Source organism: Equus quagga, chromosome 13 (assembly GCF_021613505.1).
Source record: "Equus quagga isolate Etosha38 chromosome 13, UCLA_HA_Equagga_1.0, whole genome shotgun sequence".
In the NCBI taxonomy this organism is placed as follows: domain Eukaryota; kingdom Metazoa; phylum Chordata; class Mammalia; order Perissodactyla; family Equidae; genus Equus; species Equus quagga.
Window position 1 is genome coordinate 18,165,949 of NC_060279.1, and position 22,280 is coordinate 18,188,228.

General features: G+C 40.2%; 1 protein-coding gene across 4 annotated transcripts in view; it reads right to left on the minus strand.

Moving 5' to 3' along the window:
* The window catches only part of COLGALT2 (collagen beta(1-O)galactosyltransferase 2), a 104,984-nt gene that overhangs the window by 49,165 nt on the left and 33,539 nt on the right, over positions 1 to 22,280 (minus strand). The window contains exon 1 of one of the 4 annotated variants that reach the window (XM_046680533.1): positions 7,881 to 7,955. The exons of the other annotated variants lie outside the window; for them this stretch is intronic. The gene's annotated coding sequence lies outside the window, so the exon portion shown is untranslated. Of the gene's footprint in view, positions 1 to 7,880; positions 7,956 to 22,280 lie in introns of those variants that run through there. 4 annotated transcript variants of the gene reach the window in all.

Here is a 22,280-nt window from a genome sequence, read left to right on the forward strand (position 1 = left end):
ACATTTACTTCTCCGAATTGTTAAGATTCTCTTTGTTCTCAGGCTTCCGAGGAAATGAACAAATGCTCCAGCTGTGTTCGGAGGTCCATCCACACTGGTCTTTGATGTGCAGGACCAATCTCCTGCACTGTCCCAGAGGAAGAGCAGTGCTGACCACCCCAGCCCACTGAGGAAGTCTTGCATTCCCACCTCAAGTCTAACCGCCTTGCCCCGCCATTCCCCTGGCGAAGGCAAATAAACAGAAATCCAGGCAGACTCTTCTAACTGCTGCCTTTTAATCCATCAGACAAAAATATGTTTCCGTTTGAATACATAATCATGAAAGCACGCAGGCTCTGGTCTATTCAGAGGGTTGGAGAGAGAGATACCAAGGCCCAGATGCAAGTTCCCTGGAGGAAACATGAGGCTTGAGTTAATGGCTCTATTTTCAGAGCCCTGAAGAACAATGCAACAGTGTGGAGCCTGTCCTGCTGCAGGAGTCCACAAGCAGCTGGACACAAAAACCTCTGCAGCTGAGCTGGATTTTTCCATCGAGCCGTGAAGCTGAGGACACAGAATGTATGAACCCTTCAGGAGAAGCCGAGGCTTCTCTCCCAACCTGAAAGCTCCTTCCAGTCCCGTGGAAAATAAGTGCTGCCTCCAGTTGCCATCCTTCTCCCAATCAGACTGGAAAAGCCACCCAGAAAGGTAACAAAAATTGCTAAAGGAGTCCTTGAAGAAAACAAATGATGTGAACAGACATCTGGAGAGGTGATCTGCAAGTGATTTACAGACACTAATCAAACTGGAAAGCCACTGTTTGTGAAACCTCAAGCATGGACTGGCTGGAAGACCACACTCCTGGGAGGCTAAGACTTTTCAATCTTTGCCTCAATTTTCCCAACCAGAGTGGAGTTCCACTTAAATCAACAGCTCCCTCTCTCTCTCTTCTCTGGGTCTCTCTGGCTCAGGATAAGATAGCAAGGAGAGCTCAGCTCTTGAGCTGTGCCAGTCCTCACACAATTAATTTTCTTTGAAGGCCACATTGGGTCAGTGACTTCCCTTTATCTCTAAGGAACACCAAGACCCGCTAGCCCCTAAGAGGTCCCCCTCCTCCACCTTTTGGAGAGATGTGGCTCTGATACAGCTGTGGGATATGTGGCCAGTCTCCTCTCTGTCCATTAGTCCTTGCTGGTTTTCTTGGGAGCTGGTACCTGAAATGGAAGAGCTGGTATAAACAGGTGCAACATCCACTTGGCCTCAGAGGGAAGTCTAGGCCATTTCTCGCCATAACGCTGCCCATCACTTTCTCTCTGATTCTGCATCTAGTTCCTGTTTCCACTGGCCTCCTCCTATTCTCTAGCTGTGATATTAGCAAATGCCCAGGAGTCTCAGGTTCAAGGTCAAATTAGGACAAAGATAAACACATACTGCAAATCCGATCAACAGTCTGTGTAGGGATCACATTGGCTAATGAAGTTCCAGGGTCAACAGGTGCATTGTCACTGTTACATGGAACAGTGAGAGCACATAGAGCAGACCCATAAATAGACATGTCTGCAGGATGATACTGCTTTACTACTTGGCTGTGGCCAAAAAAAAAAAAAAATTGCGATTTCTCTGGCAATGTCTAAACACACTGACATTTCTCCTTGTTCCAGGTCAGTTTTGATTCCTTAGTCTTGGCTCTTAAACTAATAGCCAATTTGAAATAATTAGAACTAGCTCATTTATTTCCACCACAGTCGTCCTGAGGTCGTGAGGGCTACATCCACGTTGGATGTATATTAAAGATGCGGACTGGATCCCTCGGCAGGTGGAAGCCAGCTACTGAGAACACAGCACTCCTGGTCACTTCCATCTGCACTGACCCTCAGGGAAGGTTCTCAGCTTCCCTACCACCCTAGAAAGTCTAGACTTCAGACACAAGAGAGCCACAGGACTGTAACTGGTGGAGGAAGAGAGTGGTGACATTGCCCAGCGATTGGCCTTTACTGCCTCAGAACCTGCCAAATACATCCCCAGAGGCTCAAGGGAATGGTGATGGAATGAACAACAAAGTTAGCCACCACGTGGATGATTCGTACCATGACTGGTGAGTTGGCAAAAGTAAATTTTCCAACTTGAGACTTCAAAAACTGAACTACCCTCTTAACTGCCTCTTGTTTTCATCCAGTCAGGAAGATTCATTGGTGAGAGCTCCACCTAAAAATAAAATTCTACTTTTGGAAGCAACTAGTGAAATTCATTATCAAGAAAGGTTATGTCACCAAGTCCGACCACCTCTGTTTTTGTTCTCATGGAAAGCGTCACCAGCAGCTGTTCTGCCAACGGGAAGAGATACGCTTGGCCACCAGGCAAAACATGATGATGGATAGTTACTATTGTAGAGCTGTTTAAAGATCTAGACTCTATCTGCTGGGTGGAACTAGATATGGATATGGTTAAGGACAGAGATACGGATTGAGGGGCTGGAGATTTTTCCCAACAAAAGCCTTTTCCTACCAAGTCAATTAGTAGGAGTTCTTCTTAATGAACTAAGAACTCAGGAAAACTCACTTCTCATGAAACCCCCTCAACAAAATAAACGTTTATACTCCTTCAACATCCCTCCTTGGTATGTCACATTTAATCCCAGAAACAACGACAGGCATTACACACTTGAAGATTGGGTAAGAGTGATGTAAAAAGGAATGTTTGATTCTAGAAATGCAATCAACCAACGAATCAATTTTATTCCTAAAGGGCGAGAAAGAAGAATGGTAAAATTTGCCAACTGACCAGTTAACAGTCAATTCGAAAGCCCAATACCATCTTAACAAAATCAAAATGAACTTAATTAAACATATTACAAAAGAATCATTTCTTGTTACTTTTGATTCTGAGCTATAGTTTTCCTCTGTTGGTGTTAAGAATCCCTCGGCCATTTGTCATGCAATATCCCGTCTTGAGCCCATGATTACCTAGGTTAGGCATTATTTTTATCTCCTCATGCTACAGACGAGAAGGCTGAGGATGAGATGTTATGACTTGCTCAAGTCATGCAAATGGTGACTTTTCCTTCAGGCCTTCTGTACCCCATCCCAACCCTAGCTCAAGCTCCCCTCACCAGACTCGCCCACAGAGACTGGATGTCCACCTGTCAAATTGGAATTCTCTGCCTTGTCAAGAACATTAATCAACATGGCCCATATGATGATCTCAGAGTGAAAGGATGGAAATGTTCCAGCAGAAATCAAACAAGACAAATGGAAAGATTCATCATTCCCTATAAGCTTTGTTGGGCTTCAGCACTTCAGCATAATTTTCCTTAGAGTAAAAACTCTTGGAATTCTATGAAAATATGAGTGGCAGTGTCGGAGACCAGATAAAAACGTTTCTCATTTATCTAAGTCCTCTTTTTCCCATTTTTCTTCTCCTTTATCCTTTGTTTATTCTTATTCCCACTCTTTCTCACCAACTCCTCATTTCCCCTTTTCTCTTCCTTGCTGAATTTTTCAATTCTATTAAGTTCTTTATTTTGTGGATGTGTCCCAAAGAAATGGAGTTACTAGTGAAATGTTCCTGCATGGTCACGAACTAAAGCACTGATGGTAGAGAGAGGACACCACAGGACACATTCTCCAGGAGCCTCGAACCTCTCCACCCTCAGATACCTCAGGCTAGATCAGATGTCCCTATCTAATTCCACACAGATTCCCTGCCCACACTCCCAGCACTGCACTTGCTCCTGTATTATCATTCACTGGTTCTATGTCTTTCTCCATCACCAGACTCTCTCCCGTGAGGATCCCTGTACCTAACAGAGTTTATGGTGTAAAACAGGCACTAATCATGGGCTTGATGAGTGAATGAAGGAACAATTTCAGGGGAACCTCCCCCAACCCAACCCAAATGCCTACAAAGGCTGAACACGGGGAACATACAGGAGTGAAATGGGCCATGTATGAGCTAGCAGTATGAGAGGAGGACCCGAGAATAGACACATGCAGGCTCCATCTGATTGTTTCCCTGCTAGAATGCGTGCCCAGAAATGCTAGATTTTCCAATCATTTCGAGAGAAGCCAGATATCCAGGTTTTAGAGATAAAAGACTGTTTATAACTTCAAGATCTTTTAGGTTGAGATATCATGAACATATTCCAGCATGTCAGGGGTTCCCCGGAAGCCATGCACCCAAAACAAAGACCACATAATTTCAGCTCTTAATAGCCATGGCCCATCCATCTACACATGTACAGGACACATATTTCAGGGCACATAGTTCGGTAATCAAGTATTTCAAATTTGGCTCAGAGGATAGTAATAATGTGACTTCCCTGCTTTCACAAACACAGAAAGCATTTTTAATTAAGGAAAGACAAACATGCACAGGTTAAGCAAGTTCTAAATAATTCTCTCAGTCAGTCTAATATCAACAGAATTGGAAAAAAGAAAAAACAATGATGCAGGCACCACGGGGTGAACATAACAGTACACATTCCACGAATACCATATATAATTTCTCTCTTTGCACAGCAACTAAGCCATAATTACCACTGCCCAATTTTTTAAATACAGCTTTATTGAGATACAATTCACATATCTAACATTCACCCTTTTAAAGTGTACAATTGAGTGCGTTTAAGTATGTTCATAGAGTTGTGCAACATTACCATGATCTAATTTCAGAACATTTTCATCACCCCAAAAAGAAACCCTGTACTCATTAGCAGTCACTTCCCATTTTTCCCTCTCTCCAGCCTCTGGTAACCGCTACTCTACTTTCTATCTCTACGGATTTGCCTTTCCTGGACATTTCCTATAAATGGAATCATATAATTGTGGCCTTTTGTGTCTGACTTCTTTCACTTAGCATAATGTTTTCAAGGTTCCTCCACATTGCAGCAGACAGTACTTCATTTATTTTTATGTCTGAATAATATTCCATTGTATGGACATGCCACATTTTATTTATCCATTGATCAGTTAATGGACATTTGAGTTGTTTCCACTTTTTAGTTATATGAATATTGCTGCTATGGGCAGTCATGTAAAAAATTTCCATTTCCCTTGGGATTACTGCCCCAATTTTAAATACTATGGAAAACGAAGAACAAAATAGATTTTATTTTATTGTTCACCATTTATGGAGAACCTACTATGTTCCAGGCACTAAACTGGGCATTTTACATATAACTCCCATCCTTCTAGTAATTCTCAAAGCAGGTATTATTCTCCTTATTTTACGGATGGGAACCTTAAAGGCTTAAAGAGGCTTAAAGGCTTAAAGACTCTCTCCCAAGGCCTCTTCTCTTTTCACTTATACTTCATCTCTGATTCATATTTTCTTAATTTCTTAAGTTCTCATTTTCTGTCCCAATGCAGCAAAGATGGATCCTTTGCTATATGAGTATCTTGATTGTACATGACATGAACAGATGCAACCCAGGAACGTGGGGGCAGTTAGTTGCAAGAATGCAAGAAGTGTCACATCTCAGCAGAGGAGCTGGGAAAATGCCACTGATGTAAACAGTCCATCCTTGGGCCTGGCAGAGCAATGCCCTGGGGAAACACAGAACTCATGAAACATGAGGTAATGATGAAGTGGGGCCAGTGCGGCCGCAGAGACAGTCACAGCCCAAAGACTGGGCTTGCTAAACGAAGTACTGTGGGAAGACCTCACCAGCAGGAGCCACTCTCTGTGTGAAAAAGAAAACTGGCTGACCTGGGCTAAAAATGTAAAGGCAAGGTGGTCATTAGGGTGGAGGATCAGGAGAAAGCTGGAACCTTTCTGTACAGAAAGGTTTACTTTGATTCATTCGTTTCTGGAGACAACTGCAATTAAAAATGACAGTAAATATTTGTCACCTGAAATATTTGATCCTGAGTTACTTGACACTATTATATAACTAACCACATGCTTAATCAAATAAAAAAGGGAGGAGACATGGGTCTTCTGCCAACTGGCTCTATAATCTTAATGAGTTTACTTGAACTGTCTGTGCCCTGTTTTTCCATCTGTACAATGGAGCAGTAACACCTGCTGTAGGTACCTGGCTCAGTGGGTTATGTGAGGAGCCAACAGCTTGTGAAGGAGCTTTCAAGAACACTTACTTTGAAAGCTGGCCTCTCCCTGGCTGTCCCCAAAATATATACACGGACGCGTGCACACCCATACACACACACCCACATACACACACCCTAAAATCAGAAATAAGACAGCCTGTTAAATAGGCTCTTAAGATGCAAGCAAGTAAGTTCAACACATGCATTTAAGGCAAACAAACCAGAATTACCACTGTCTATCATTTTTTTAAGAATAAAAAATACACGTGCCCATTTAAACACAGAGAAAATGAAAGAACAGTGTTACAAAGACTGCTAATTGTCTCAACATCAGTTTTCCTCTTCTCCCCCGGTAATAGGATTTTTAGCTGAGCCTGTGACCTTCCAGCTTCAGGAGGAGATTGTAAGCCATGAAAGTAAGATGTTTGTCTGTTCTGTTCACTGTTCTATTCCTAGTACTTAAAAGAGTGCCTGGGGCATAGTATGTGCTCAGCAGATATTTGTTGACTGTTTCCTTTCTCATCAAACTTCTAACCTAGTAAGAATGGTAAAAACACCTGTGCGGTTCTCTCAGTCCTAGAGACACATTTGCCTCTCCCATACATCTCCTCTGCGCTAGGCATTGTGGGACCTGCTAGAAAACAACACTTTGTCACCAGTGTTAATGTGCTCCCAGTTTCTCACAGTTTAATGGGAAATACAGGTGCATAGATAAGTAGCTGTGATTTGGTGTGATGTTTGCAACAGTAGATATATGACAAGGTGTTCAAATGCCAGAGAGGACGGAGTGGCTGGAAAGGTGTGGGAGGGGTGAAAGGATGAGAAGCCTGAACCGGGATTTGAAGGATGAGCAGATATTTAGGGGGAAGTGGAAGGTAGATAGAATATTCCAGAAGGAGGAACGATATGTGTGGAGGCATAGAGGTATGAAATAGTATGATGTGTTTGCAAAACTACATGTACAATTTTCTTGGTCTAGGACTTAACAGCTCAAGGGCGAGAAGTGGTTGCAGAAGGTCAGGGAAGACGCAGCTGTCCCTCAGGAAGGGGAGAAGTGTTAGGAAGCAGTGAAGATGGGTGTGCCACTTTTCTGGGTCCCTAGCATCTTGCCCCACTTGAAAAAATAAACTCATGAATAATTCTCTGAAATAATATATTTTGCCAGATTGTGAAAGGTATTGTCCTTAGCATGAATCTATTGTTTGAGTTCCTCAAAGGAAATGCTCAAAACACACATGAAGTGCTGGCCCACTTTATTCCATTTCATACACAGGGTCAGTTGCCACACATGATGGGTTTTCTAGGAAAGGTGTGATTTCTAACATTCTGACCCATTTTCTCCAAAACTTCGTTTATACTTCTCAGACCATGTGTCTAAATTTCTCACTCAAAAACTGCACCTGATGCATAGTAAACATTTAGCATGTGCTTGCAGAATGACTAAGCGACTAAACAAGTGTTCACATAAATTTATGACAAAATAGAAATATGCTGTCCCTATTTATTAAGGGTCTACCACTTAAGCAAAAGAAGCAGCAAATATAACAAAATAATACTAAACCTGAATAAAGCATTTTGATTTTTTAAAAAGCCATCAAACTTCCTCTTGCTATACTACTTGTTTCCCCATTGAAAAAGTTGGGCTAGAAACATGAACAAAGACAGGAGTGTCCAAGTTGCAAATCGAATTCAAGGCTGTTTTCCCACAGAATCACCTAGAATGAGAACTTGGCTCGGGCTGATGAAAACTTTCTGTCCAGTCCTTTGCTCTTACCCAATACCTGTTGTCCTGGCTCCAGTAATAATACTCCAGGCCAGCTCAGGAGGGAGAGAAACTGTCTGCCTTGAATTTACCTGCTTTGAAAAGTTTTAAGTCTGGCCTCCCCACATCACTTCATCTGAGGTTTCTTTCTGGGGGTGGGAGCGCAGGGACTACGGTTTGACAGGTGTAGATCCGTGTTCCTATGCCACACTCACACTCAGATGCAAATTGAAGAGTACAAAGAAATATTTTCGAGCAGTTTCAAGTTATTTTACTTATTCATGGCGTCAGAGCAAACAGGAGTCTCTTCTGAGGGTATTTTTTCCCCATGTCTATTATGGAAAACTACTGTCAGAGAGAAGGAACACTCTGTGCTCCTAACACTTCCAGGGTCCACGTGGTTCGTAACGTGCTCCCGGGGAGGAGCGCATGCACGAATGCACAGTACACAGAAGCTTCCCTACCACCTTTATGACTCACTACATTCTGCAGAGAGGGAGCAACAGGAGCAAACCTTGGCAGAGCGCTCACTATCTGTCAGGCACTGAACGAGAACCCATTACTTGTAACCTCTCATTTAATCCCCGCAACAAACCTATGATGCAGTATTCTTATTAACCCCATTAAAAAGCTGAGAATCAGGTCGGGAGGGGTGACGCATCGTGCCCCAAGGCTCAGGGGCAGTAAGAGGTAGAGCCAGAATTGAAGGCAGACAGTGGGACTCTGATGTCTGCCTTGGAAACCACTACTCTAAGAGTCTTATTTTGAAATCGTACTTTCCTGTGAAGTTTAAAATGGAAGGAAATATTTTAAAGAAGGTAGAGAGTAAATTGTAATTTTGCCCTCAAAAGTGCTAGATATATCAACAAGCTTTATCTTATTAGTAAAAATGCCACGGCCACAGGGCATTAAATTATTTTAGAGCTCCCATGGCTCACCGGCCCTCTATCATCACGCCTCAGGAACAAACATACCCAACCAAGTGCTCATAATTTTGAATAATGTCTTGAAGAGCAAATGGCACTGAAGAATAACTGACTGACTTCTCTCTTTAGCATTTCTCAAAATTTTCTGGTAACTTGGTTTTCTCCTCTCCAACTGATGGGTTTAAGGATCTTTGCCCTTACTGTGAATGGAGACATGGGGTTTAGGGAAAGGATGACCGAGACACTAGCTTTTTAAAAGCCTCCTCAGATTTCACCTGTTGACTTTGGAAGGCCGGAAAAGGATCCTGGATCTTAGACTCCAAGGTACTAAAGCCTTCCCTTACCTCCCCATGGGAGTCAAATCCCCTGGTTAGAAGTTCTCCTGGTACCATGCACCTCTTCTTTCTAGCGCCTACCACAGTTGCAATTTGATATTTATTTCTATGGTATTGAGTAATGTATTTCTCTCCTTCTGGTCTATCAGCTACGTGAAGGCAAGGATACATTTGTCTTCGTTCACTGTCTCTTCAAGCCTAGGACAGTGCCTGACATCACCAGTGAGTGAAGCGTTGCTAAATGAATAACAGTGCAAGATGGCTGTCCTCACCCTTCTTATTAATTACTAAATCTTTGTGTGTGTGTGAGGAAGTGTCACCCTGAGCTAACATCCATTGCCAATTCTCGCCTTTTTTTGCTTGAGGAAGATTAGCCCTGAGCTAACATCTTTGCCAATCTTCCTCTACTTTGCATGCAGGATGCCTCTACCGCATGGCCGATGAGTGGAGTAGGCCCACATCTAGGATCTGAAGCTGTGAACCAGGCCACTGAAGTGGAGCGCATGAACTTTAACCACTCCGCCATAGGGCTGGCCCCAATCATTAAACATTTTAAATGTGGATACTTTACCTGTAAAAATGAAACACATAATTAGACGTGATTGGAGAAATACCTTTTGGAGCACTTCCTGTCTGTTTCCTAATCCATGTCTGGAAAGTTTGACTTGCAAGTGAGTCCTGGAAACAGGCAGGGGTCAGATGCTGTTTGGTACTGAGCTGTTGAAAAGCTCTGGAGGAGCCCAATAACCTGTCCAGGAGGAAGTGGGGAAAGTGACCAGTCACTTTGAAGGCAGTACCCAGGAGATATTTGGCCAGGGCAGAGTTCAAGCAAATGTACTTGTGGTCAATGGTAAGTATGGTAACAGGTGAGTAATTCTTCCCAACTTTCATTAGGTGTGTCCTTTGAGCCAAATTAGAAATCCAGCCAAAGGACTTGGCACTCATCATTATAAACACAGCCTGGTTCCAGCCAATGCAGGGAGAAGGTTGCAACTTCCCTTTCAGATCTAAAAGAGGGTGCAATGGCTTCCCCAGGACCAAGCAGGCCAAAGGTAGCTTTTACTGCCCTTCCTTCCACAGCTCAAGTCAGGCCATGTCTAAGGCATGCTTTAGTCTTTAGCTGCCGCCATGTTCTTCTGGAGGCACATGGGAAAGAAGCCAACGATGTCCAATGTTCAAAGTTCCTTTCCCAAGAATCTCCAGACCAAGTTTTCAGTTTCCTCTGTAAATTATCTCATAATATGTCAATGGTTAAATTCTCATTTTCATTCCCACATAGCCAAAGTTTAGAGAGGAAATTAGGCATTATAAGAGCAAGATTCAAACTCACTGACCTAAGTTTCTTCAGCAGAGGATCAGAGCACAGCCTAAGAGGAACCAAAATTTTTATCAGGACTATAATTTATATGAAGACATAATAGAAGCCCTTATGTAGCACTCAAGAATGAGGATTTGGTAAAATGAATTGCATGTATTTTCTCCTTTAATCTTCACAACATCCTAGGAAGTAGGTATTCTCCCTGTCTTATGGATGAGAAGACAGTTACATAGTGGGTAAGTGATGGGCCCAGGATTCAAGCTTAATTAACCTGCAAATTAAAGGTGAATTTTCAAAAGCGATGGATGAAGAGATTTCCTTGTGGTAAATTCTTGAGGGCAGAAATAACAAAATATCTGGCATAAAACCAAAAATGTTACATTTGTTCAGATTTTTAAAAAATAGAAAATAAAGGGCCCAGCCTGGTAGCATAGTGGTTAAGTTCTCATGCTTCACTTGGGTGGCCCCAGGTTTGCAGGTTTGGACCCCATGTGTGGACCTACATATCACTCATCAAGCCATGCTGTGGCAGCATCCCATATAAAAAGTAGAGGAAGATTGGCACAAATGTTAGCTCAGGGACAATCTTCCTCAAGCAAAAAAGAAAACAGAGGAAGATTGGCAACAGATGTTAGCGCAGGGACAATCTTCTTCACCAAATTAAAAAAGAAAGAAAAGAAAGTCAAGTGTATCTGGCTATACTGTTACAGACAGATTCCATTTCATCCAGGAGGTGGTATATTGAAGTGGTTTCTGGAATCCTTCAGCTATTTAATCCTGACTAAATTACTTAACATTCCTAAGACTTCGTTTCCTCATCTGTATTGTTGTTAAGAATAAGAAACAACATATGGAAAGAATAAACTTAGAAAGAAACAAAATGGAGAGAAATCATAACACTGGTGCATAACATCAATAGTCATTTTTTTGAATATATAAATTTTCAAATTCATGTAGCAAGAAATTATAACTACAGGTAGCCCATCAATAAAAAAAAAATGTACTGCAATCTAATAAAAGGCACTTGGCCGTGATTTGGTGGGAGAATATTCCAAATAAGCAAAGAATCTTTAAAAATTTAATTCATTTGCAAAAGTGATCTTTGAACCCCAAATCTATAATGAACAATTCCCAATATACATAGTCATGTCTGAATACAGATTTTAAAAATCTTACATAAAACCCTAGCAAAATAGAATACCACAAATGTGTTGAATTCAGAAAAAGAAGGATCCACTTGAGCTGGCTTGGGAGGGAGAGGAAGAGGAGTGACAGCGGGAATCCCTGCGCATCCTCTTCTGGCTGAACATCCTGCAAGTGAAGACCCTCAGCCTCCGGAAGCTGGACGGCCAGGAAACCCTCAAAGGCTTCTTGTGATGTGGCATTGCTTCCAGCTGGGGTGTGTTATCTTTTTTTTTTTTTGGTTTGACTATTTGTTTTTCTAAGGAAACCTTTTGGGTTTTCTTCCCATTTTTTTCATTTAATATTCCAACTCTCTTAAAAGATATCCCAATTACTTTAATCTATTTAAGTGTATTGTCTTCATTTATATTCCTTAAATTGTACTTTTATGGGTTATTCTAATTCACCATCTTTCCCTAGTCTCTTTATGATTCTTACATTTTCTTTTAAAAAGTATAACCCTTTTTATTATGATTTTTTTACTTCTAACTTTTTATTCCTTATTTCTTGTCCTTATTCTTCAATCCCAACTACAATAGATGTATGTTTTTAATTTTTCAAATTTGTTCGATTTTGCTCTTTTAACTATTTATCTCTCATTAAACGAATCTATGTTCCTCTTATTTTAAATTTTATAGTATTCTTTTCAGCCTTGTCCTAACTAATTTGACACTCCAATACCTAATACGGGGCAGGGCCCATGAGAGACACATGTGATCCTTTCGGGCTATGAAAAATATGAGGAAGGAAATGCAGAAAGTTCCAGTTGGTGATGTTCGGAAGCCACTAGAAGCTGGGTAAGCCCATCTAATGATAAGGTGATTTATAGGTAGAGATAGTGATTAAGTTTCAGTGTTCAATAGAGACCCAAAAATCAGGACCAATGAGGTGAATGGAGACAGAGCTCTATGAAGACGCAATGAGGAGACCTAGCCTGAAACGTAGGACTCCAGAGCTGAGAGAAGGGAAGGTTATTTTCTGCCAAGTTCTCTCTCTTTAGACAAAAATAAATGTTTTGACATTCCTGCAGGCTCAATGAATTCTCCACCTCAGGAACAAAGGCCTGCCTGCCTCGAGGTGAGGACCCACCAGCTGACAGGCTGCCTTAAAACCTCAGGGCACTGGCCTTCTTCAAACATGGGCAAGGGTGTTAATTGGAGGAGACTGCCGTTCTCTCTCAAGTGAGAAATATCTGCTGAGAGAAACTGAAGGATGGGTTTGGACACAGAGCAGACGCCTGAGATCCTGAAGAAAGCAAATATCACACAGACTGAAGGAGATGACCCAGTAGAAATAGGGTGAATATGCACCCGGAGGCCACTGCCACTAGGGAAATCAAAACATTAACTACTTAAGCTTTTTACATTCTTCAGCTTTATCCCCTTGAAAGAATTTCTATAGTACAGTGCCTCATCCAAGAAGAGGGACAATACACATTAAGTGAATGAATGGGTGGACAAGTAAATAAATGAACAAGTGAATTCATGGCATGGGACAATGGTAAGCTGCAGAAATATCTCCATAGAACAAGAGCCTTGGGATCTGGCCCCAGCCAACCTAGTGGAATTTCAACCAATAAATTTACATCTCAAATTTATTTTCTGTAGAATAAAACTACCTTTGCTTAAAAGAGGTATTAGGAAGATAAATATAAAATAAAAAAGTTCATTGGACAGCATCATACAAAGGTAAGAAATTATAAATTGTTATACTTCTTACTGTAAACTCTACATAAAGATTGAATACAACATATGTTTAAAAGAATAGCAAATGCATTCGTACACCACCCCCTCCCCCACCTTGCTTAACAAGGAGACCATTATCAATATTTTGAAGTCCCCTATGTGCCTTCATTGGTTACTCCTCCTCTCTCTCAGCCAGGAATCGCTAGTTTGAATTTTTGGTTATTAATTCCCTTGCTTTTCTTTATAGTTTCACCATATACAAGTATGTAACCCTAAACAGAATACTTTAGTTTGGACTATTTTTGAACTTTATGTAAATAGACTCATATTATATGTGTTGTCGGTGGCCTTAACGTTGACTTTGAAATTCATACATGTTGATGTTTCTATCTGTACTTAATTCATTGTCAGTAATTTAGTGATCTATATGATGGCCAATGCACATTTAGGGTGTTTCCAGATTTTGGCCTTCAGAATGGCGCTGCTACGACCTTTCTTGCACATATCCTTGGATGTGCATGGACAATCGTGTATCTAGGAGTGGAATTCCTGGATCAGAGGTCTGAGAATGTTCAAGTTTACTAGGGAATGCCAAAATGTTTTCCAAGTAGTTGCTCCGATTTACACTCCCATATAAATATGTGAGTCCCTGTTGTACACACCCAGCAATACTTGGCGTACATTAGGCTTTAAAATTTTGGCCAACCTGGCTGGTAAGAAGTGATATTGGATTGTGGTATTTCTCTGCATTTCCTTTATTACTGATCAGATATTACAATGTTTCATAGATTTATGGTCACTCATGCTTCCTTTTTGTGAATACCTGTTCATGTTTTTTGCCCATGTTTCTGGTGGGTTCTTTGATTGTTCTTATTTCTTCATAGGGGTTCTTGGTTTATTCTCAATACTATTCCTCTGTCAGTTGCAAAAACAATTTCCCATTATTTTCGTATTTTCAATTTTTTCATAAAAAGATCCCCCTGCACCCCAAATCTAGATTTTTTTGCTTTAGGAATGACTTAGGTATTCTTGGTCCTTTCCTTTCAATTAAATCTTATAATCAGCTTTTCAAGGTTTGTGAAAAATCCTCTCGGGACTTTTATTGGAATTGCATTAAATCTATAGATTAGCTTAGAGAGAATTAATATCTTTTTTTTAAAGATTTAAAAAAATTTTTTTCCTTTTTCTACCCAAAGCCCCCCAGTACATAGTTGTATATTTTTAGCTGTGGGTCCTTCTAGTTGTGGCATGTGGGATGCTGTCTCAGCATGGCTTGATGAGTGGTGCCATGTCCATGCCCGGGATCTGAACCGGTGAAACCCTGGGCCGCCGAAGCAGAGCCTGCGAACTTAACCACTCAGCCACAGGACAAGCCCCTGAGAATTAATATCTTTATTGAGTTTTCCTATCCATGAACATCTATGTCTCCACATTTATTTAGGTATTCTTTAATGTTTTTAATAAAGTTCTAGAATTTTCTTCATATAAGTGTTACTTATTTTTGTTAGATTTGTTCCTCTATATCTAACATTTTCAGTTGCTGTTATAAATAATATCTTTTCTTGAATGGATTTTGTTAGTTGGTGGTAAATAGAAATTAAATTGACCTTTTTTTTAAGGTATGCTTTTTTTTGTTTGTTTTTGGTGAGGAAGATGGGCCCTGAGCTAATATCTGCTGCTGATCTTTCTCTTTTTTCCCCCCAAAGCCCGAGTATAGAGTTGTATATCCTAGTTGTAAGTCATTCTAGTTCTTCCATGTGGGACGCCACCACAGCATGTCTTGATGAGCAGTTTGTGGATCCATGCCCAGGATCTGAACCCATGAACCCTGGGCTGCCAAAGCAGAACGTGCAAACTTAACCACTTGGCCATGGGGCTGGCCCCTCAGTTGACTTTTATATGAAGATTTTGCTAAATTTTTCTATAAATTCTCATAACATCTACAAATTCTATTCTATGCAGTCATGTCTTCTGGGAATGATGATGTCTTATTTCTTCCTTTTTAATCCTTAACCTTTTATTTCTTCTTTTACTTATATTGCTGAGGCTAGAATCTCTAGAATAATGCTGAACAAAAGCAATGATAGTGGCACACTTGTCTTATTTCTAATTTTAAGGGAAATGCTTTAGCATTTCATCATCAAATATCATGTTTGCTACAGTCTGCTTGGTGTTTGGTTTCTCTTGTTTAATTTTGGTTTGTGAGCAGCTTTTATTGGGTTGAGAAATTTTTCTTGCTTTCCTTGACTACTGAACTATAACAAAAAATTTTTGCATCTATTGAAATGAACATATGTTTTTTCTCCAATAACATGTTAATGTGATAAAATACATTTATAGGTTTTTCTAGTGTTGAACTAATTTTCCATTCCTGGTGTAAATCCAACTTAGACAAAATAAAATATCTTTCTGGCATGTTGCTGGATTCCATTGGCTAGTACTTTGCCTAGAAGTTTTACATCAATGTACATGAGTAAGATCTACCAGTATTCTTCTTTCTTGTATTGCCTTTCTAGAGTTTTAGTATTAGGTTACATTAACGTCATAAACTGAATTGGAAAGTATTTGCTCTTTTTCTAATCACTCAAAGAGTATACAGAATGTTGAAATTACCTGTTCATTAAATAGTTGGTAGAACTAATCGATAAAATCTTCTGGGAGATAAAAACAACGACAAACAAACACATAGAGACAGAGATTGGATTGGTGGTTACCAGAGGGAGGAGGGAGAAAGAGGTGATTAGGCTCATACGTGTGGTGATGGATTGCAATTAGTCTTTGCGTGGTGAACATGACGTAATCTACACAGAATTCAAAATATATTACGATGTACACCTGAAATTTATATAATGTTATAAACCAATGTCACTGCAATTAAAAAAAAGAAAAGAAGAGAAAATAAAATTTTTTCAATAAAAAAAAAATCTTCTGGGCCTGATAGTTTCTTTGTGGGAAGATTTTTAACTACTGATTCAATTTCTTTAATGGTTGTAGGAACATACAAGATTTCTCTTCATGAATCAGATTGTTAAGTTTTTTCCTAAGAATTTTAAACATTTTACCTAATTGCTCAAATGTATTAGTATAAACTTGATAATACTTTTAGGTTCTTAATATTAGTTGCATCATTATTTGTATATTCTCTTTTTCATTTCTTATACTGTTTGTATGATCAGTCCTACAAGATTTTGTTGATTTTATTAATCTTTTCAGAGAATTATATATTGGATTTAGTGACTCTCTTTATTGTAACTTCAGTTTTGATTTTATCAGTTTCTGTCTTTATATGTATTACTTTCTTCCTTCATCTCTTTTTGGCTTTATTCTGTTTTGTTTTGTTTTTCTCCGTAGTATCTTAAATTCACCACTTAGCTTATTTAGTAATATTCAATCCTCAATGTCTTCTAAATTCCCATTATTATTTTTTGTTATTTATAATTGTGATTTTTATTTTCAAAATATATGGCAATTTTTGAGTTATCTTTTTGTTATTGATATCTGTCCAGTTGAGCTATAATCTGAGAATGTGGTCTGTATGATACCAATACTTCTAAATTTTTTTTTTTAAAGATTTTATTTTTTTCCTTTTTCTCCCCAAAGCCCTCCGGTACATAGTTGTATATTCTTCATTGTAGGTAGTTTTTTTTCAGTTTTTCCTCTCGACTTATTTTAGATTGAGATATTTTCCTCTTATTTCATTATTTTCTGCTCCAATAGTTAGTGGTTATCATAGAAATCAAAATACATGTATCTAACTTTAAAAAGTTTAAATTTAATAAGCGTTTTTACTCTTTGCAAACCAACACAAGGACCTTAGAATGGCTTAACTCCAGTCACTCCACATCCCAAACTAAATGTTGTTATATATTTTAGCTCTATCTTGATTTTTTAATCCTTTAAATTAGACATTCTTGTTGTCAGTTTATAAAGTCAATAACTGGTTAAGATTCATTCACATGTTTAACATTTTCCTTGCTCACCATTCCTTTCTGCATCTTAAATCTTCTTTCTGGTATCACTCTCCTTCTTCCTGAAGTATAAGCATTTGGATGCTTCCTTATATATTTATATAAACATTTATGTTTATATTTATATAAATATTTTTTGAAGTTTATGATGTCTAAAGTTGTGGGTTTTTTTTGTTTATCCTTTCAGGAGTAACTGGAATCTGGACATGAAGATTGCTGTCTTTTATAGATTCTGGAAAATTCTCAGCCATTTTCTGTCCAAATATTGCCTCCCACCTATTCTCTTTAATATCTCCTTCTGGAATTCCAACAAGCATATATTAAATCTAATCATCCTTTCCTCTATACGTCTAAACATCTGTTTCATATTTTCCATCTCTTTGACTTTCTATACTGAATTCAGGATAATTCTTCAACTCTATTTTCTGATTTATTGACTCACTCTTCTACTGTACTTAGTCTGCATTTCTAACTTAAATCATCATGTTGTTTTCATTTCTAGAAATGACTAATACATCCCTATTTCACATTTTCATATATTCAGAGAATCACATTTTTCCAAAGCACTTTCATTACAGGCCAATTCAATTCACGTGTTTTGGGTTTTTTTTTTTTTTAACTATTATTGAACTTAGCATATGAGTCTCTTTGTTATTAGGAAAGTCAGCTGAAATCCCACAGAAATATTCTGTCTCATTTACAAAACGCCATGAAATTCCCTGCTCCGGTGCCTTCTTACCCCTGAATCTCAAAGTCATTGCAATCTTTTTAGGTCAAGTCAGAAGGCCAAGACCTCAGGTATAGTCAAGAACATCCCACAGGTTGGCAGGGCTGGGCCTTATGCTTCTCTGGCACAAAATTGTTGTTTCTTTCTAAGCTTCTTCCAACTAGAGATTTTGAATGACAAAATTTAAGCCCTCTAACTATGCTACCCCACGCTCCTTTTTCCTCCTCCTCTCCGTCTCTTGAAGACTATGACTTTCCCATTGCACTGCTGCAGAAAGCGAACACCAGTCCACCGGGAGTCTGCGGGGAGCCCAGCCCTCACTGCACGCCCGTCCTGGGCTCCACAGGCAGCACTGCCACCCCCAGCCATGTGTGAGAGCCGGAGCCCGACAGCAAACAGGGTCCACTCCACCTGGAGAGGACAGTTGTCAGGTGACTACTGCCGCAGAGGGAGAAAAGAAATCTGGGTTGGACTCCAGGCCTGCAAATAAACTCGTGGCCATCTGCATTCCCTTTCATGACTCAGCCATTCTTCATGAAAGGATTCACTGTGTGAGGAGCAGGAGGCTAGAAGATCTGAAAGCAGAAGCAGCCGAGGAAAGCTGCGAAGGTTACTAAGTCATCGAAATCAAGGTGCAGAAGTGGCTGCTCTCTGCCGTTGCTGCTTTTAGCAGCAGGAAGAGAATTTTCCACTTAAGGAATAATCATCATGAGAAAGTTAATCTTTCTATACACAATACAAGCACCACAAAAACAAAATAGGACTAAATCATCTGATTGGGGTCTCAGAGAAAAGCAATAATGTTTTAGAATAGGCTGAGTAAATGCTGAGTTTGTGATTTGAAGTCTTAGCCAGTTTGGTATAGCAGAAAAAGGACTTAGGTCTGAATTCTTGTTCCACACTTTCTATCTTTGGGACCACAGGCAAGCTTTTTACCACTTCTTAACTTCACTTCCCTCATCTGAAAAATAAGCATAATAATAACTACAACTTTGTGAGAGTCAGAGATGACACATGTAAAAAAATGATATAGAAATTGCTAGTTACTGACTGGTATCCATTCTGCCCATCTTTCCTAGTCATAGGAACTATGATTTTATCTGGTCACATTACCACTCAGATAAAAGGATATAGTCCCCCAAACCATGCACCTGTGTATGCGTCAGTTTGGGCTAATGATACGTAAAAGATGTTGCCCATGATTTTCCAGAAGTACTCTTAAAGGAAGCAGGGTGGGTGGCCTTTCTTCCTTCTTTCCTCCATCTTGCAACCTGGAATTGGATGAGATGGCAAGCAGCCATGTAGGACTAAGAAGACAGAGGGCATAGCTGCCTTTGATTCAAATCAAAGTGGAGATTCACTGAAGAGCTAGAAGAAGACTGGGTTCCTAATGATACCATGGAATCAACATACTGGCCACGGGCTCTGTATCCAAATGCCTTTATTGGGGAAAAAGAATTTTCCGGTGTGTTTAAGCCAATATTATTTTGAGGTTTTCTGGGTTTTCTTTTTTTAATCACAATCAACCAAACTTAATCCTGATGTGAAGAGCTAGGCTTACTATTTACCAAAATTCAAATTTCACACTTTTTTTTGACCCAGCAATCCTGCTTCTAAAAATATATCCTATAAATATCCTGGAATATATGAGTAAAAGATACAATCAAAAATATTTACTGCAGGAGGCGGTCCCATGGCCACATGGTTAAAGTTCTACATGTTCTGCTTTGGTGGCCTGGGCTCCTGGGTTCAGAGGCCAGGTTCAGACCCACTCCACTCATCAGCCGTGCTGTGGAGGCATCCCATATACAAAGTAGAGGAAGACTGGCAACAGATGTTAGCTCAGGGCAAATCTTCATCATCAAAAAAAAAAAAAAAAAAATTGCATCATTGTTTGTGATATCAAAAGACTGGAAATAAACTAAGTGTTCACCAGTAGGTGACTGGTTAAGTAAGCGATTGATGTTACCTTGACACTCCCCCCATCAAGAGATGAGGTCTAGGTCTCCTCCTCTTATATCTGGGCAGCAGAGGCGACACTGAGTGATTTCCAAGGCTAAGTCAGAAAGGTGACACAGCTGTCTCCTTCTTGACCAGAAGACTCAAGCCCAGAGCCCAAAGTCACCATGTGAGAGGCCGCCATGCTGTAAGGAAGCCATGCCTCATGGGGAGGCCATGGGGAGGTTCTCTGCTTAACGCTCTCAGTCTTCAAATCTGCCCAGTCCAGGGACCAGAAAAGGGAGTAAATGAGCCTTCAGATGATTTCAAACCCCTAGCCTTCGAGTCTTTTGAGCTGAGGACCCAGATACCATGGAGCAGAGAAAAGTCATTTCTGCTGTACTCTTTTCAAGTCTCTGAAGCACAGAATTGGTGAGCATAGTAAAATGGTTGTCTTTTTATGATATGAAACTTGGAATAGTTTGTTGCACAGTAATAGCATTTTTTTCCAAAGGTATGCTTTTTTTTTTTAGTGAAGAAGATTGGCCCCGACCTAACATCTGCTGCCAGTCTTCCTCTTTTTTTCTTCTTCTCCCCAAAGCCCCAGTACATAGTTGTATATCCTAGTTGTAAGTCTTTCTGGTTCTTCTACGTGGGGTGCTGCCACAGCATGGCTTGATGAGCGGCACGTAGGTCCGTGCCCAGGATCCAAACCGGCAAACCCCAGGATGCTAAAGCAGAGTGTGTCAGCCACGAGGCTGGCCTCTAATAGCATGTTTTTATGTGTATTAAAAAAAAAAGCCATTAACCTCAGTTGTTTCTGGAGAGTAAGATAGGAGATTAAAGGGGAGAAAAGACTTAGTTTTCACTGTATGCCTTTTCATACCATTTCAATTTTTCTTTTACCATGGACACATATTACTGCATTTTTCAACTATGTACAAAAAAAGGACATTAGTTAGGAAGATGTGTGATACCATAGACACGCAGGTCTGGCAGCTCCCACCAGCAACATGACTCCAAAAGCCCAAGCCCCTATTCAGCATATGTGCTAAAAAGTCCAAAGAAGATGAAGATAACATTCCAGCCTTTCCAGTCTTTCAAATCAGAGAACATATTACCAACTTTAACAACTACAGTATCGCAACATGACACAACATTCAGCGGTATTTTCATTTCCACAATAAGTTAATAATTAAAAAAGGAAATCGCCACCAATCTAGCTCAGTGCCTAGGATCTAAAATGGTATTATTAATTGTAAATTAAGGTGCATGTTGAAGACACCTTTCACTTCCCATCTTCCAAACACCCCTGTCCAGTCTAACCAAGGGGGGCCTCAGGTTGGTAGGTGAGAAACTAAGATCTAAAAGGCAGTCGGCCGCTCCTCCCCAAGCACTCAGGAAAGCCTGCGTCCTTGGGATTCACAGAAAAGTCCTGAAATCTGGTAACCACAGGAAATAAAAGCTGCCCTACTCACTTAGCTGAACGGTAAAGTTAATGGAGAAAATGGCATGTAACCAGCAACTCAGAGGATTTATTCTAAACAGTACCCGGAAATACGAAGAGGAATCATAAAGCAGAGCCATTTAAGTTCTTAACTGTGCTGTACAACTTTCTTAAGCGTTTTAAAGTGTCTTTGCTTCTTTTAATTTACAAAACCCTTTTAGGAAGAGTTGTAGCAAGCGACAACCAGTTCTCTATAAAAATCACTCCTCAATTAAATAGCCCGCGGGATACAGAATTTTCTGTTTCCCTAATTTCTAAATAGGCATGGTGGACGATTTACAAACATCCTGAGGGATAGACTGGCCCTTTGTGGACACTACAGAGAACATTAATGTTCCGGTGATTTTTATAGAAAAATTGTTTTACTTTGCTACGTTATAAGACAGTCCGGGTGCGGAGCAGCAGGAAGCTCTCACAGCGGGGAAGCAGTGGGGACTGGGAGTCTCGCTGTGCTGGGATCAGTGGTTGATCCTGGAGTTGATTCTCAATATCATTGAAAGGATTCCTCACATGATGAGGTGCATGCAAATCATCGGGAATAATTAATATTTTACACCCAAAGGAAGTTCATTTTTTTCTGCTAACAAGAAAGTAATTTCCCTATGGAGGGCAGGAGACACGGAAAACAGAGGACCCCATGGAATTCTGGTGGAAATTTCCAGCAGGTTCTCCACAGTCCGCTATGCCCTCAGCTGCCGGTAACCAGGGCTGGGACCAGTAGCACATGCAGAGAAGCACAGAGTAGGGGCTCCAGAAACATTTGCTGAATGAATGAACAGCAAGGAAGCCTTAAACTTCTCCAGCTTCCCTAACCTGTGGACACAAACCTATCAGTAAGTGTCAAGTCCCCATATTGCCCAACTTTATCCTCCACCTTCTCACACAAGACCTCTAGCCCCTGTACAG